At 42.1% G+C, this 15,624-nt stretch overlaps 1 long non-coding RNA gene across 1 annotated transcript in view; it reads right to left on the minus strand.

Annotated features, from left to right (window-relative positions):
- LOC111224190 overlaps positions 1 to 12,605 on the minus strand; it is a 21,795-nt gene extending 9,190 nt beyond the window's left edge. Inside the window, exon 1 of the long non-coding RNA XR_002665209.1 lies at positions 12,427 to 12,605. This is a non-coding gene — a long non-coding RNA (uncharacterized LOC111224190). The remainder of the gene's footprint in view (positions 1 to 12,426) is intronic.
- Positions 12,606 to 15,624: the final 3,019 nt, after the last annotated feature.

Here is a 15,624-nt window from a genome sequence, read left to right on the forward strand (position 1 = left end):
CGAGATCTGTCCAGATGGGCTTGATGGCGCAGAATTCCAATCAAGGACAAAAGGCTAGCGAGAAGCATACAGAGGGCTACAGGGCTACAGCGCTACAGAAGCTTAGAGCAGGCTACAGCAAGCCTACAGAGCTAGAGAGCTACCAGAGCTAGAGAGCTACAAGGACTTACGAGAGCTACAGTGGGCTACCTACAGGGCTACAGAGCTACAGAGCTAGAGAGCTAGAGAGCTACAGGACTACAGAGCTACAGAGCTACAGAGCTAGAGAGCTACAGAGCAGAGCTACAGGACTACAGAGCTACAGGGCTACAGAGCTACAGAGCTACAGAGCTAGAGAGCTACAGAGCTAGAGAGCTACAGGACTACAGAGCTACAGGACTACAGAGCTACAGAGCTAGAGAGCAGAGCTAGAGAGCTACAGAGCTACAGAGCTAGAGAGCAGAGCTAGAGAGCTACAGAGCTACAGAGACACATTTAGAAATGTTATGTACGATCTGTAACCAACACGTTCTCTCTCACGTTCTCTCAACACTTTAATTCAACATTATTCAATGATACAAACACCTGAAGGCAGCTGAACCGTAGCACCAGAGTAACCTGATTTGTGTCACAATCTAAAGGCAAACACACCTGACCTTATAGTTCACACACACAATATAAATTCCTGTGTTGTGAGTGACGTGTCAGCTGAAGCTGTGAAACCAGTCCTCACAGGTATGAGGGCTGAGTCAGTACAAACACAGCAGAGAGGAGAGTGTGTTGGCTCACACTGCTGTCTGACTGCTGTACATTAATGTAAAGTGAAAATGTCTGGTTGTTGGTTGGTCAGACAGGTGTAACAGTGACCTGTGTGTTTTCAGTCCAGTAACATCTTTTATCTTGTTGCCAGGAAACATGTGAAGATTTGCATCATTTCATTGTCTCTTGCTAACAGGACTTCCCAGCAAACAGCCCCTGCAGGCCTTAAAGATCCTGTGTGTGTGTTCGTGTGTGTGTTCGTGTGTGTGTTCGTGTGTGTGTTCGTGGTGGTTACAGCAGCAGAGGGACGAGTGGAGCTGGAGGAGAGTCCACCAGCAGCCACAGCTAATTGACATTAGAGACCAGAAAAAGGGGGGGGGCTGCATTCACTGCAGCCCGGGCAGAGTGGAAAACTCAGCGATTTGGTTTGTGTGCTGGACTGATGTTTCCTCATGGCTGCAGCCTAAAACTACCTACTGCAGAGTCCAGTTTGGCCTGAAAACCACATCCCAGCCGGGTCCCAGTCCACCACACAGACAGATGAGGGTTTTAATGAACAAAGACGCTGTGAATCACAACTTTAACTCTCCATCTTGTTCTGAAACGTCAACACAAGTTTCTCCTCAGATAAAAACTGTCCTTGATTATTCTGATTAACACGAGTCACAGTTCATTACATCACATGACTGTTGACTGTCACTAACTCAGTTCTTATACATTATATATGTAGACAGACACACACACACACACACGCACACACACTTGATTAATTGACTAATCACTGCAGCTTTAACTGAGCAGACATTTCACATCCAACATAAAACCAACAGAGTCAGGAACTGAATCTTTATGCTGCACAACAACAACCAACTGAGATTATGACAGACCTTCACACAACAGCAGACAACACTGAGATCAACCACTTGACCAAAAACAACCAGAGACACCCAACACTCAACTTATTGATCACTAGCCCAACAATCACCAGCTGATAATAGTATCTGCAAATCTCTCCACTGATCGCTGTCAAGTCAGATGCTCTAATCCAGCTGTTAGAGGAGAGCTGAGAGGGGGTCAGGACCTAGGGGTCAGGGGTCAGGATGGAGGTCAGGATTCACCGTCACTTCAGAGGGAACCTGCATCCATCAAGCAGGAGGATTACTGAGAGAGGAAAACCAAAAGACCACCTCAATGCTGGTTCAGGTCTACTGTTCCTAATAATCTGAGACAAAACCCAGAGAGACAAGTTTCACCATTCGAGTGTTCTCACCAGAAACAATGTGCAACTGTTGATCTGAGACGTTACACAGCCACGAATAATCCAATAATAAAAAACAACCATCAGCTGTATTACAGAGATCACCCGGTTACTCAGTCAGTCAGACCTCCTACAGTCAGACCTCCTACAGTCAGACCTCCTACAGTCAGAGGAGGTCAGACGTCCTACAGTCAGACCTCCTACAGTCAGAGGAGGTCAGACGTCCTACAGTCAGACGTCCTACAGTCAACTGGTCCACATACAGACCTGAACCCTTCAGTTGTCTTCACTGCTGTCACATGACCACACAAAATCCCAGCAGGGGAGAGGAGGCCCCTCCCCCTCCTCCTCTGGTGGACTGATGTTTTCTGTGGTGAAGACTTCTGAATTATTCACTGAGCTGAGCTGAATGTATTTAAAGCAGGGATCAATGCCATTAAAGGACGAGTGGAGCCGCTGGAGAACATGAGGCTCTGACCTTCATCTGGAGTCAGAGACACGGGAACCACCAGGACTCATTAAATCTGTCTGAAGATATTAGACTGAGAGAAGACGTGAAGAGACTGAGATGAAATAATATAATACTACTACAGAGTATTTGGTCATTTAATGAGTAGGACAGCTGATCATTTAGATTCTGGAACAACCAGAGCTGCAAGTAACAATTATTATAATCAATGAATCTGCTCATTTGTTTGGATTAATCGTTCAGTCTGTTGAAACACTTCTTCAGATGACCTGAGAGCTCCGCCACTTCATTAACTCATCAGTCCATTAAAAGAATCATTCCAACTACCTTGATGATCAATCAATCAATTAAACAACAGAAAAGTTATTTTTATAAGAGTTTGATGTTTCCAGCTTCTCAAATGTGAAAAATCTGCAGTTTTATTTTTCATGTGGTGCTGTAAGACACTGAAGTTTTTCTCATGTTTTATGAAACGATTTCATGAACAATTAGAAAATTCCTGGAGGAATTTTGAATGCTCCTGCTGCTTGGTGCGTATCCATCACTTTTCATGTTTCAATCGCTACAGAGAACGTTACATCGATTTTCAGTCTTGGACACTTCTCCTAACTCTGACCTCAGTCACTGCAGGTCTCCCTCAAAAAGCCAAAATGACCTCATACTGATGGTTTCAAACCTAAACGTGTCCTCACAATCATAGAAAGACCTGTGCACACACACAGAACCACACAAGAACACGCACATACACAGTGTTGATTTGCATTGTAATTGCTGTTATAGCAATAGAGTAAAAAGGCTCAGTTAACCAATCTAATTAGCCAATCAGAATCAGCTTCGTCCATTTCTACCTATAAAACTGCATCAGTAGCACCTACTGAGACAATGGTTGCTATGGCGACTGCAGCCACCACGGGGAGGAGGGACACAAACCCCTCTGTCTCCCTCAGCAAACAACAGCTTTTAAGATGAAACTTGGATTGGGAATTTGAATCACAGGAGGAAAACTACAAGTCCTATTGAAAACTCTCTTCACTACCAGTGTCCAGACACTTCAATAAAGACAGTGATATATTATAGGTGTACCTAATGTTTACTGTTGAGGTTTCATTGCAGTTTAAATACTCCCCTCAACTCTGTTTTTGGTAAGAGCGTCAGAGCTCAGTTTAACATGGGCGTCTATGGGAGCTTTGAACAGCCCTCTCTGCATGAACCATAAGGGATATCACAATGAAACCAACACTTGGTGATAGAGGACAAATTCTCTATGTTTCTATATATTAATTATCTATGAAGGTTGGAAATTGTTTTTTTTTTTTTTAATAATTTTTTTGGGCTTTTTGTGCCTTTAATGGACAGGACAGTAGAGAGACAGGACATGGGGAGGCAGAGAGAGGGGGAACGACACGCAGGAAAGGACCATCCGATGCGGGAGTCGAACCGGGGGCCAGCTGCAGCGAGGACTGTAGCCTCTATATATGGGGCGCCTGCGTAACCCACTGCGCTACGCGACGCCCCATCAGATTTTTTTATTTATTTTTTTTTTTTGCAGAAAAGTTTCAGGGATGGCAGTTAGAGCGATGACATCACTGTCAACATTCTGTGCAATACACACCCATTATAAAATCTGAAAAGTCGAAAAATCACACAAAATATATACTAAGACTTTATGAAAACCATAATAGTTATGAAAATACTGATTTAACCCAGAACAGTCTCTAATCTTGTGACCTGTTAAAGTAAAGTTTCAACCATGTTTCTACGTTAAACTACGACAAAGCAGTAGAGCTTCAAAAAGGCTTTGGTCATTTTCACGATGTCGCTCCATTCATTCTCTATAGGAAATTTTTCCGTCTTTTGCCATTTTGTCACAGTAGTTAATGGAATCGCAAAGAAAAGTCATAGCACACCATTCCTGGTCGAGCCCTCGTTTGTATAATTTGTCTGGGTTTTCTCAAAGCTGTGGGACTGCTTACATGCTGAAATTTATACGGAAGAATTTTAAGAAGAAGATTAAGTATGTAGGATTGTAATATGTGCATTCTGTAGTGTATAATTAACTGATTACTCAATAACTAAAGTTATGGTTAGATGTAGTCCAGTTCCTTCAAACACTTGTTCAGTTTCTGTCCTCCACAGCTTTCACCAAGAAAAGACTAAAATATCCAAACACAGATAACTACTACTACCGTCTTTACTAATACTACCACTACTGCTACAGCTGTTGTTAAAGTGTCTCCAGCTCCAGACTGCAGCAGCTGGAGCCTCTCTGCTTTTACTTCCATAGACACATTGTAGTGATTTCTGAGTCCAGGTCTGATCCTGGACTCTGGGCTCTGCTCATCTCCCTGAAGCAGTTTCACCTTTGCCACACATCCAGGAGAATGAAAACACACGGTGCAGGATATAAAATATCTCTGCAGGGATGTAGGGGGAGTAGGGGGAGGTGAACGAGGTGAAGAATCGTCCCTCTGTGCGCTCAGTTCCCATTTTCTGCCTTTATATATCTGCTGTGCTGCAGCAGAGAGGCTGGACGTATGGAGAGGGGGGGGTGGATTGCATGTTTTCCTCCCCGGCTCAGCCACTCTGTCTCCAGGCCGCCGGGGGGGAGGAGGAGGAGGAGGGAGGCGAGGCAGACATAGGAGAGCGCTGGAGATGTGAAACCTGATCTCCTTCCCTGCTTCCCTCCCTCCTCCCTCCTCCACAACTGCCAACTCGCCAGAAAGCCTCCGAGAGTCGCTGAGTAATCTGATCCTCAGACTCCAAGACTGGAAACACACTCCAAGGGGGGGTGGGGGGGTACATGGAGAAGAAAAAAGGGAGAGAGGGATAGAAATAGAGCATAGGAAAGAGAGATATCCCCAAGCTCAGACTCCAAGACTGGAAACACTCCCAGGAGAGAGAAAACTGAGAGGAGGTAGACCAAGCAGGGGGGGTGAAAGAAGTGAGGGAAAAAGAAACAGACGGAAAAATAGTAGTAGAGAAATAAAGATCTTTGACTTAACTATTTACAATATTCAAATAACTGATGTTCAAACATGTTTTACATTTTATTTTTCTACTGGATCAAATGAAGAAAAACAGCAAACTAAAAGAACAAAGAAGAAGAAACAGATGAAGAGAAAGTAAAAACTAAATGAGCTGCACACACAGAAACACATGATGATTTTCATAGTTTTACTGTGAAAAGAGAGAGAGAGAGAAATAAAGTGAAAACAGTGAAAAACTGAAATATTCATTTTATATAAATAAAGTTTGACTGATATAAACTGAATAACACAAACACATCCCACTGCTACAAACTCCTCCCCCAGGGCTCTTTACCTGGGCAGGTCTCTCTCTCTCACACACACAGGAATGTACAGCTGTCTGGCATATGGATAATACTAGATTTTAATATCTAGAACCCCTCCCCCCACTTCCTCGATAGGGGAGACACACACACACACACACCTACACACACACCCACACACACACACACACACACACACACACACACACACACACACACACACACACACACACACACCTTACTGACATCTGACTGGGGGATGGAGCTGTATGTGATGTCACGTATTGATTGGTCAGCTGTGGCCGTGACAGTGTGACATCACTCGGCATCTCTACCTGCTTCAGTTAAAATAAAAGCAGGAGCTCTGATGTTCAGCTGACTGTCAGTGAGTCAGACTTAATTTTATCTGGAGATAATTCAGTCTGTTCGACGTCATCAGGTTTCCTCTTTATGTTTCATGCCTCCATCATATATATTAATGTACGTTTTCCTGTTGAGTGAGTTTCCTCCTCAACACTTGGTGCCAGTCAAACTCTAGGGTTTCATGGTTCTGGTTGAAATGACCATCAACACTCAGATTAAGATATTAATAATAATTAGAGATGCTCCGATCACGTTTTTCTGCCACTTATACAGATACCAATCTATGATCAATTATACCGATCATCAATGAGTGAGATCAGCTGATACCGATCATGTTTGTTGTTCAGATGTTGTTGGTTATATCAGCCTCTCACATGCTGGCAACATGTTTGTTTTGGTAGCCTGCCGGTGGGAGGCGGGGCTACACTACACAGAGCTTCTCTCGGAGTGTTAACTACCGCTGATCAGTCTGAAGGTGATTGATGACTAACCCCAATTCACATCTATCGATCAAGTATTGTTGATGATAATCGGTCGATCAATGTCGATTTGTTTGGTTAGTAAAAGAAAAAAAGGTTATAAATACAACTGGGGTCAATAATCAGTAATAACGGCTGAAAAGTCATGTTGTGATTTCAGTTGGAGCGATCGTTTTTTCATTTTCACTGAAAAATGTAAAAATGATGATGATAGGATTTTTAGCGTCGTCTCTTATGGTGCTAACAATGTGAATGCTAACAATGTGAATGCTAACAGTGTGAATGCTAACAATGTGAATGCTAACAGTGTGAGTGCTAACAATGTGAATGCTAACAGTGTGAGTTCTAACAATGTGAATGCTAACAGTGTGAGTGCTAACAATGTGAATGCTAACGGTGTGAATGCTAACAATGTGAATGCTAACAATGACCAACATGTGACACGTTACTTACAGCTCCACCTGGCCATGTTGAGATTTTCATTATATTTTGATTAATCGCGCAGCTCTAATTAATCTAATTAATAATTATCACAACCAAATAACAATGATCTGTCGTCATGGGAACCACAGATACAATCACAAAGGGCTGAGAATGGTCAGTCAGTCAAATCTGGAGATTTAAAACTGATTATTAAAGGATCAATATTTTCAGCTGTTAAATAATCTTCATCTGCAGAGAAACAGCTGATCTCTGTGCTGCAGTGAAATAATTCCCCCTGAAACAAGCAGAAAGAAAAGACTCAGCTGCAAGTTCCTTCAATGTGAGTACAGTATCTGAGCACTCCTCAGACCCAGACCCAGACCCGGACCCAGACCCAGACTAAGACCTCAGACCCAGACTAAGACCTCAGACCCAGACCCGGACCCGGACCCGGACCCGGACCCGGACTAAGACCTCAGACCCAGACCCAGACCCAGACTAAGACCCGGACCCGGACTAAGACCTCAGACCCAGACCCAGACTAAGACCCGGACCCAGACTAAGACCCAGACCCAGACCTCAGACCACAGACCACAGACCCAGACCCAGACTAAGACCCAGACCCAGACTAAGACCTCAGACCCGGGCCCAGACCCAGACTAAGACCTCAGACCCAGACCCAGACTAAGACCCAGACCCAGACTAAGACCTCAGACCCGGGCCCAGACCCAGACTAAGACCTCAGACCCAGACCCAGACCCAGACTAAGACCCGGACCCGGACTAAGACCTCAGACCCAGACCCAGACTAAGACCCGGACCCAGACTAAGACCCAGACCCAGACCTCAGACCACAGACCACAGACCCAGACCCAGACTAAGACCTCAGACCCAGACCCAGACTAAGACCCAGACCCAGACTAAGACCTCAGACCCAGACTAAGACCCAGACCCAGACTAAGACCTCAGACCCAGACCCAGACTAAGACCCAGACCAAGACCACAGACCCAGACCACAGACTCAGACTAAGACTACAGACTAAGAGCACAACCACAGACTAAGGCTAAAACCACAGACCTCAGACTAACACCACAGACCTTAGACCAAGACCTCAGACCACAGACTCAGACCCAGACTAAGACCACAGACCTCGACCACAGACCCAGACTAAGACCACAGACTCAGACCTAGACTAAGACCTCAGACCACTGACTCAGACCACAGACTAAGACCTCAGACCCAGACTAAAACCCCAGACCCAGACCCAGACTAAGACCTCAGACCCAGACCCAGACCACAGACTCAGACTAAGACCACAGACTAAGGCTAAAACCACAGACCTCAGACTAACACCACAGACCTTAGACCAAGACCTCAGACCACAGACTCAGACCACAGACTAAGACCTCAGACCCAGACTAAAACCACAGACCTGGACTAAGACCACACACCTAGACCAAGACCTTAGACCTCAGACTAAGACCAAAGACTAAGACCACAGACCTCAGACTTAGACCACAGACCTAGACTTAGACCTCAGACTCAGACCACAGACTCAGACCACAGACTCAGACCACAGACCCAGACCACAGACTCAGACTAAGACCACAGACCTCGACCACAGACCCAGACTCAGACCACAGACTCAGACCACAGACCCAGACTCAGACCTCAGACTCAGGACCAGTTTACTGACTTAGACCAGGTTCAAGACTCTCCATCCTCATGGCCTTTCTCAGATTCTGGACTCTCCAGGTTTCACTGAACTGTTGTGGTTTTTCCTGGAACTTGGATCAGCTGATCAGACCATTTGGTTTCCAATCAGCACATACGAGTGAACGAGAGGACACATCATCGTCACATCTGTCCAGCTGTGAAAACCTTTGAGCTGGAATCATAAAGGAACCTTAAACAGGATGTGTGATACGTGTGATTTTATATCCATCCCACAGCCTGTCAGTATATGTTGATAGAAACAGAATGTGAAGACACGTTAAAAATGAATGAGAAAAACCTTTATTAACATATTTTAGTTCCAGGGTAATTGATTGACTCCAAAAAGGTATCTGGTCGGGGAGTAGTACTTTCCAAAGGTTCAGGAACTTTAGAGGGTGTGGTCTGCAGTCCTGAACATTGGCTAGGGTTGCCACCCATCACGTGTAATATGGGATCGTCCCGTATTTGAAAATAAAATGCCCAAATCCCATATTTTTATTCATGTTATGTCCTCAAAGTGCTGTGAATAATGTAATGTTAAGTAATAATTTTGCATAATCTTCCCGGGACTTTAGGCCGCCTTGGAAACGCAAACAACAATGGCCACAGGAACCTTTTAGTTCCTGAAGAACTAACTAAAAGTTCCAGGTACTTTTTGGTTGAAGCGCGGCTTAAATCTGAGGTTCAGGTTTACAGACTTTTAAAGTGTGGACGTGGAGCACAGTAAACACACCATAACACAGTGTAAGAGGTGAAATCTAAATGTACTGTGTGTGCACTCGAGTTAAAACCCTGACGTGCGCTCTGTAAACTGTCCTGGTGCTCCACTGTCCTCACAGAAAGGTTCCACCTTTTTCTTCACCTCAGGTAACGTAGAAAAACAGGTGTGGCTGTTGAGGAAATTTAAATACATTTATAATTTATAGTTGGACTGTAGCCTGCAGAGGTGGAAACTGGACACTTCCTGTTTTATTATTATTATTTGATATTTTATAGACTAATCGATTAATCAAATGATCAGAAACAATCATTAGAATAATTAATAAAGAAAGTGATCAATAGTTGCAGTCCTGATTGTGTGTGATAATAATTACTGATAATTACCTATCAACATAAATCGGCTGGTTATTTTAGCACTGGATGATACTGAATATGAATGAATAAATTAGTCACACAATCATCGTAATCAGCTGCAACATTAAAACACTGTTCACACAATAACACGTAGTGATAAACGTTTAACCTGCTCACACTTCACTAACTTTACAAACACAGTTTAAATCCTCTCTCCAAATCGCCTCCACTGAGATGAACAAACCATCAGTAACTGATATGAAGACATGGAGAAATTAACAACACAGGTGAAGAGTATTCACATCATTTACTGCAGCAGCAAGAGAGGAAATACTCTGTCCAAGTAAAAGTTCAGGGACCAGATGCATAAAACTCTGTCTACACATTCTTTACATCAGAATTATAAAGCCGTGTATTCACATGGTTCACACTCATGTGGCCGAGCCTCATTTCCACTCCCATAATTCTCCATTTATGGATGAAGACTCTCTCTTAATCAATCAGTTTGAATAAAAAGAAGTGATCAGACACAGAGAAGAAAGACGAGACTGAAGAACAAACTGAGGTAAAAACATTATCAGTTTACTTTAGGACAATCATTTTAATTTAAGTCCTGTTTTACTCTGAGCTTCATTTACTGGGACTAGTCTTAACGAGGCTCCAGAGGCTCCGACACTGTGATCAGTCAATATTAAAATAGTATCAAACAGTAACACAGTGACTCACAATAAATAATAAGGACATTAAACACAATTATTTATGTTTATGAAATGTTAAATTGTAAAACTTATGAACAATTATGATAATGAAAGAAGCTCAGTGAAGTTAGTTATTTTATTTTGTATTTTCACAGTAACTTGGATCTCTTTAGAAAACAGTGTTCACATGGTCAAAGGAATGAGTGAGGTGTTTATGAAGACCAGTTTTTGAGTGGGAAACGGCATACACATGGTTTTAGTGTGTATGCATCATTTATGTATCTGGACCCTGGTCTGAAAATGACCCTGACTGTATCAGAATAATGTTCATAAGGTGTTAATGTAAAGGTAGTGAAGAACAATGCTGTGACTGTTTCACTGTCATGTTACTGTGACCCAGGATTTTACTGCTGTAATCATTATGTTTATAATATATGAATAATGATCAATTTCATTGTAGGTGAATCTTCTGATTGTTTCTATATTAATCACTTGTTTACTTTCAGAATTCAGAAAATAATGAGAAGTGCTGTTGTTATGACCCAGAGCTCAAAGTGACTCATTAACAACGTTCATTTAGTCAAATTCATTTAAAAAATAAAAAAAAATCATTTAAATTAAATAATAATAAATAAATAAAACAAATCTTCACAAGAGGAAAAGATGTTTTACATGAAAATGTTACTTTTATTGTGGATTCATTTCATCTCCAATGATCAATGTTCCAGTTTGTATTTATTTTAGCAGCCGAGGAGTAAACAGGAAGAAAATACTACAGGTGACACACAGATGCCTCACCTGTGTACAGGTACCTCAGATCTAAATCTAGATGACATTAGTTACAGGTGACTCAACTGGTGACTGAGGTTAGTTAACAGTCTGGTTACAGACTGAAAAACAAACTGAACACGATCAGATCATCTGTGACTTTGACAATAAAAACCAACATTTAAACTTTGTTTCCAGAAGTTATCCGACTAACTGACAACGTCATAACATCTACAACAACTAACTTACCAACGAAACAATTAAATTAACGATATAAAACCGTTTTATTTCGAGCTGTTGACCAAAAACACGATAAACTCTCCCTCTGTAGCCTACCTGTAGAAGCTAACGAAGAGTTAGCATCAACACTGCTAACCTGAAGTTTAAACGTTAGCCGCTCGTATCGTACAGCGAGAAATGTGATTATTGAGTAAAAAGTGATTGACATCGATTTGTTTTGATTGGATAATGTTTCTATCGTGTCAGATTCGCTCAGACTATAATTACAGACGAGCTGTGTCAACTATGCAGCTAAGTCAGCTATCCGAGGAATGCGGCTAACGAGCGACCAACAGTGAATATCTTCCCCAAACTGCGTTGAAACGCTCTAGAAAAACAACCACTGAATTAATGCGGGTCTCTGAGCTCCGTGGGGGGGGGGGGCACACACTAATGTCCGTTTAACAAACAAAAAACAGACAAACTTCGCGCCGCAGCGAAGGTGAAACAAACTTTTTCCACGACAGCAGCCAGTAGGATCCGTCTATTCTCTGGCGCCAACACACACACACACACACACACACACACACACACACACACACACACACACAAAATCTGTTCGCCGAATTCCCGACAGTATATGGTGATTTATGCTCTCACCACACACACACACACACACACACACACACACACACACACACACACACACACACACACACACACACACACACACACACACACTGCTGTATACGTTAAACACACACAGCTAATTTACAGATATACATAAGCTCTAGTAAAAATTTCAACGTCTATTTTAAACGCGATAAATCGTAAACACAAAGAGAGCGTTTGCTCCAGAGAGTAGACGGAGCCTGAAAGTCGGGCTCAGACCCGCAGGCAGGGAGTGAAGTTTAGGATTGATCCTGCTTTACCTCTCTTTCCTCCCGCTTCCTTCGCTCTCTCCAGGAGACGAGTCTCTTCTTTCGACGCTAGTTCATCGCAGTAACTCCGGTCCACATTCCCGCAGCTTTGTAACCAGACACAGGCGTTTAATCCCACCGATTCTTGTGTAAAGTCTCCTGCGTCGGGCTCGTCGACTCTCCGCTCCGTGGTTCGGCTGTTTGATGGTGAACAGAGCAAATACCAGCCTCTCAAAGATCGTCTGCGACGTGGAGATGGATCACTCGGTGGTTAAAAGTAAATCCCCGGGAGGAGATCTGTGCTCTTTGTTACCTGTTCACTTCAGAACAAACGGCTGTTCATGACTCAGCGATGACTGAAGCTGGTTAATGTTAATATTGTGTCATTCATTAACATCCGGTTGTGTAGTTGTGTACATGTGTAGTTGTGTAGTTGTGTACATGTGTAGATGTGTAGTTGTGTGGAAATGACACAGTGACCTTTTCCTCACTGCAGCACTGAGGACATTTAACTACGTTTACTCCAGCACTCTGCTCGTTTATTTATTTTCACTTACTTCATTGGAATATTTCTGTTTTCTGATTCTTTATATTTGTTCTCCACAGTCAGAGAAAAACATGATCTTTTCCTGTTCTACATTTATTTACAGCTTTACAGCTCACTTCACAAATTAATGTTTTTAATACAAAACATATGAAGAACTTATAAAATATGAAGCTTTGTTATAAATTAAATGACACAACAGTAAATACAAGTACAGCACATTTTCTATTCCAGCAGTAATTAGCATTAGCTTTCCAGCTGCAACATCAAAGTGACATGTAGATTATAATCATACACTTGATTCCACATAAGACTTACCGGAGTGCTCTGAGTTCTTTAGCTGCTGCGTCTGTTTCTGGACCTTTCTCAGATGAGGGTGAGTTATGCTGAACAGTTCAAGACGAATACACAGTCAGTGTTTCAGACTCAACACTTTTATTCTTACAGTGTGGACACAGCCTTCAGATCATTGTGTTGGAAAATAACCTGCACAGAAAATATACATGAATCTTTGCAGAAATAAAATGTTTGAATCAGTTTCTTTATGTCTCTCTCAAATTAAATCGAAGGCAACTGGACTTGTATTTGTCTGTGGAAGACGTTTTGCCTCTTATCCAAGCGGCTTCATCAGTTCATCATGTATTGGTCTCTCTAGTCCGCACTAGTCTGATGTGACTAGAGAGACCAATACATGATGAACTGATGAAGCCGCTTGGATAAGAGGCGAAACGTCTTCCACAGACAAATACAAGTCCAGTTGCCTTCGATTTAATTTGAGAGAGAGATAACTATGACCTGGACGAATGAGAACATTCACAGACAGTTTCTTTATGACTTTCTCACAGGTGTTAACTCCTGTATAAACATTCACTCACATGCTTTCAAAACCAAGGTCCACTTACTGTTTCCTGACCTTTCAACCACATCTCACTGTTGAAGCCATCACTATGACAACTGAGAAAACTACACTCATGATGAAGAAGTAGTGATGCAGTTGAAAGGTCCAGTGAGAGGACCTTGAGTTGATATTATTTTCTCAGACTATTTAAACCTGTAGTTTTACATCTCCTCTCTCAGGCTTCTCTCTGGAGCTCTAGTAACAACAGGTCGGTGAGCCAATCAGAAGAGAGGAGGCTCTGAGCCTCTCTTCTGATTGGCTGACTGTTTTCTGACTGATCCAATAAAAATAAAGCAGATTTCAGGTAAAAACACTCAGAGAAACCAAATCCTGCAAGGTTTGGATGGTGGGTCCAGGTGGGCGGGGCTTGGTGACTGCTTTGTTGTGACATCACAAAGTTCCAGAAGTCCTGACGGCTGGTTTTAAGGCTCAGTTTCTGAATACAGGCTGTGTGCATTTCTCTGTGGACTGAGGCTTTGATACTTTCACAGTATTAATATAGAAGCTAGAGCTGATCTATAATCACACTACACATGGACACAGACCTTTACACTGGAGGAGCTTTAAATCTGAAATGATGTCTGAGTGGTGTTTACTATCTGAAAGCTGACGTTTTATTCATTACATCATTAATATTCATAGTTCTAGATATTTATTTAGCCTCCGACATAAATCTGCTGCCAGGGCCAGTGAAGTAATACAATAGAACTGCAGTAGAATTACAGTATTTTCTGGGAGGCTCCACTATATTGAGCGCTGACTGGTTTGTTTTTGGTCTCCCAACACGGAGGCAGAGTGAGAGCTCTTTGTTTTTTCCACCTCTGTGCTTCCAATCACAGCTGTACTGTTCAGTCCTGCAGAGAAACCTACTGGCTTTTATTTTGAAGTCCAATCTAAAGGCAATTCAGGCGCCCACTGGTGGTGGTGAAGTATTATTACTACTACTGCTACTACTACTACTACTACTACTAATAATAATAATAATAATAATAATAATAATAATAAGATTTCCATTTAGACACAGAGGAGCTGAATTCAGACATATTGATCACCATCTTTGTTTACTCTGAAAAAACATTGGTAACAGTTTCACCTCTGACTGACCTATATATTAATTTTGTTTCTTTTCCTTTTCTTTATTAAATTGTTTTTATAAATTTTTATTCTTATTTTATTCTTTTGCAGAGTCTTTAGTAAATATGTTGTTCATTCTTTACCCTGCCAGTATCTGTGAATATAAATAGGTAAAATGTGTTTGTATGTGAGTGTCTTTGTGTACATATCATATTTTTTATAATTATTGTAACTAACAGTTTTAAAAAATGTTTCATAAACAGACAAATGTTTTCAAGTGTTTGAAGTGAAATTTATTTAAATTGCAACACAAACATTGTTTAAAAGCTGTAAATCAAAGTTTGACTGTAACTACAGCTTCATGTTTCGTTCCAGCTCAGTGACACAAACCAGTTCAAACACTGTGATTAATGAGAAACTGTGTTAATCACAAACTAATACTGACTCCTTCCACATGCTGTGACTCACTGTGACTAAGTGTTGTTCACATTCACTCCCTGAAAAACACACAAACTGTATAAAATGTCCAAAGTAAAAACTGTACACCAGCACAGACACCCAGAGACCTGAGAGTGTGTGCCGGTCAGAGACAGACCAGAACCGTAAGGCACAAAACTGCAAGGACAGAAACCACAGAAACTAGAGCCAGAGTTAAATCATCCATCAGTAAATCTGAGGCTCTGTTCACACTGAA

Source organism: Seriola dumerili, unplaced genomic scaffold (genome assembly GCF_002260705.1).
Source record: "Seriola dumerili isolate Sdu_G_001 unplaced genomic scaffold, Sdu_1.0 BDQW01000127.1, whole genome shotgun sequence".
NCBI classification, from domain to species: Eukaryota; Metazoa; Chordata; class Actinopteri; order Carangiformes; family Carangidae; genus Seriola; species Seriola dumerili.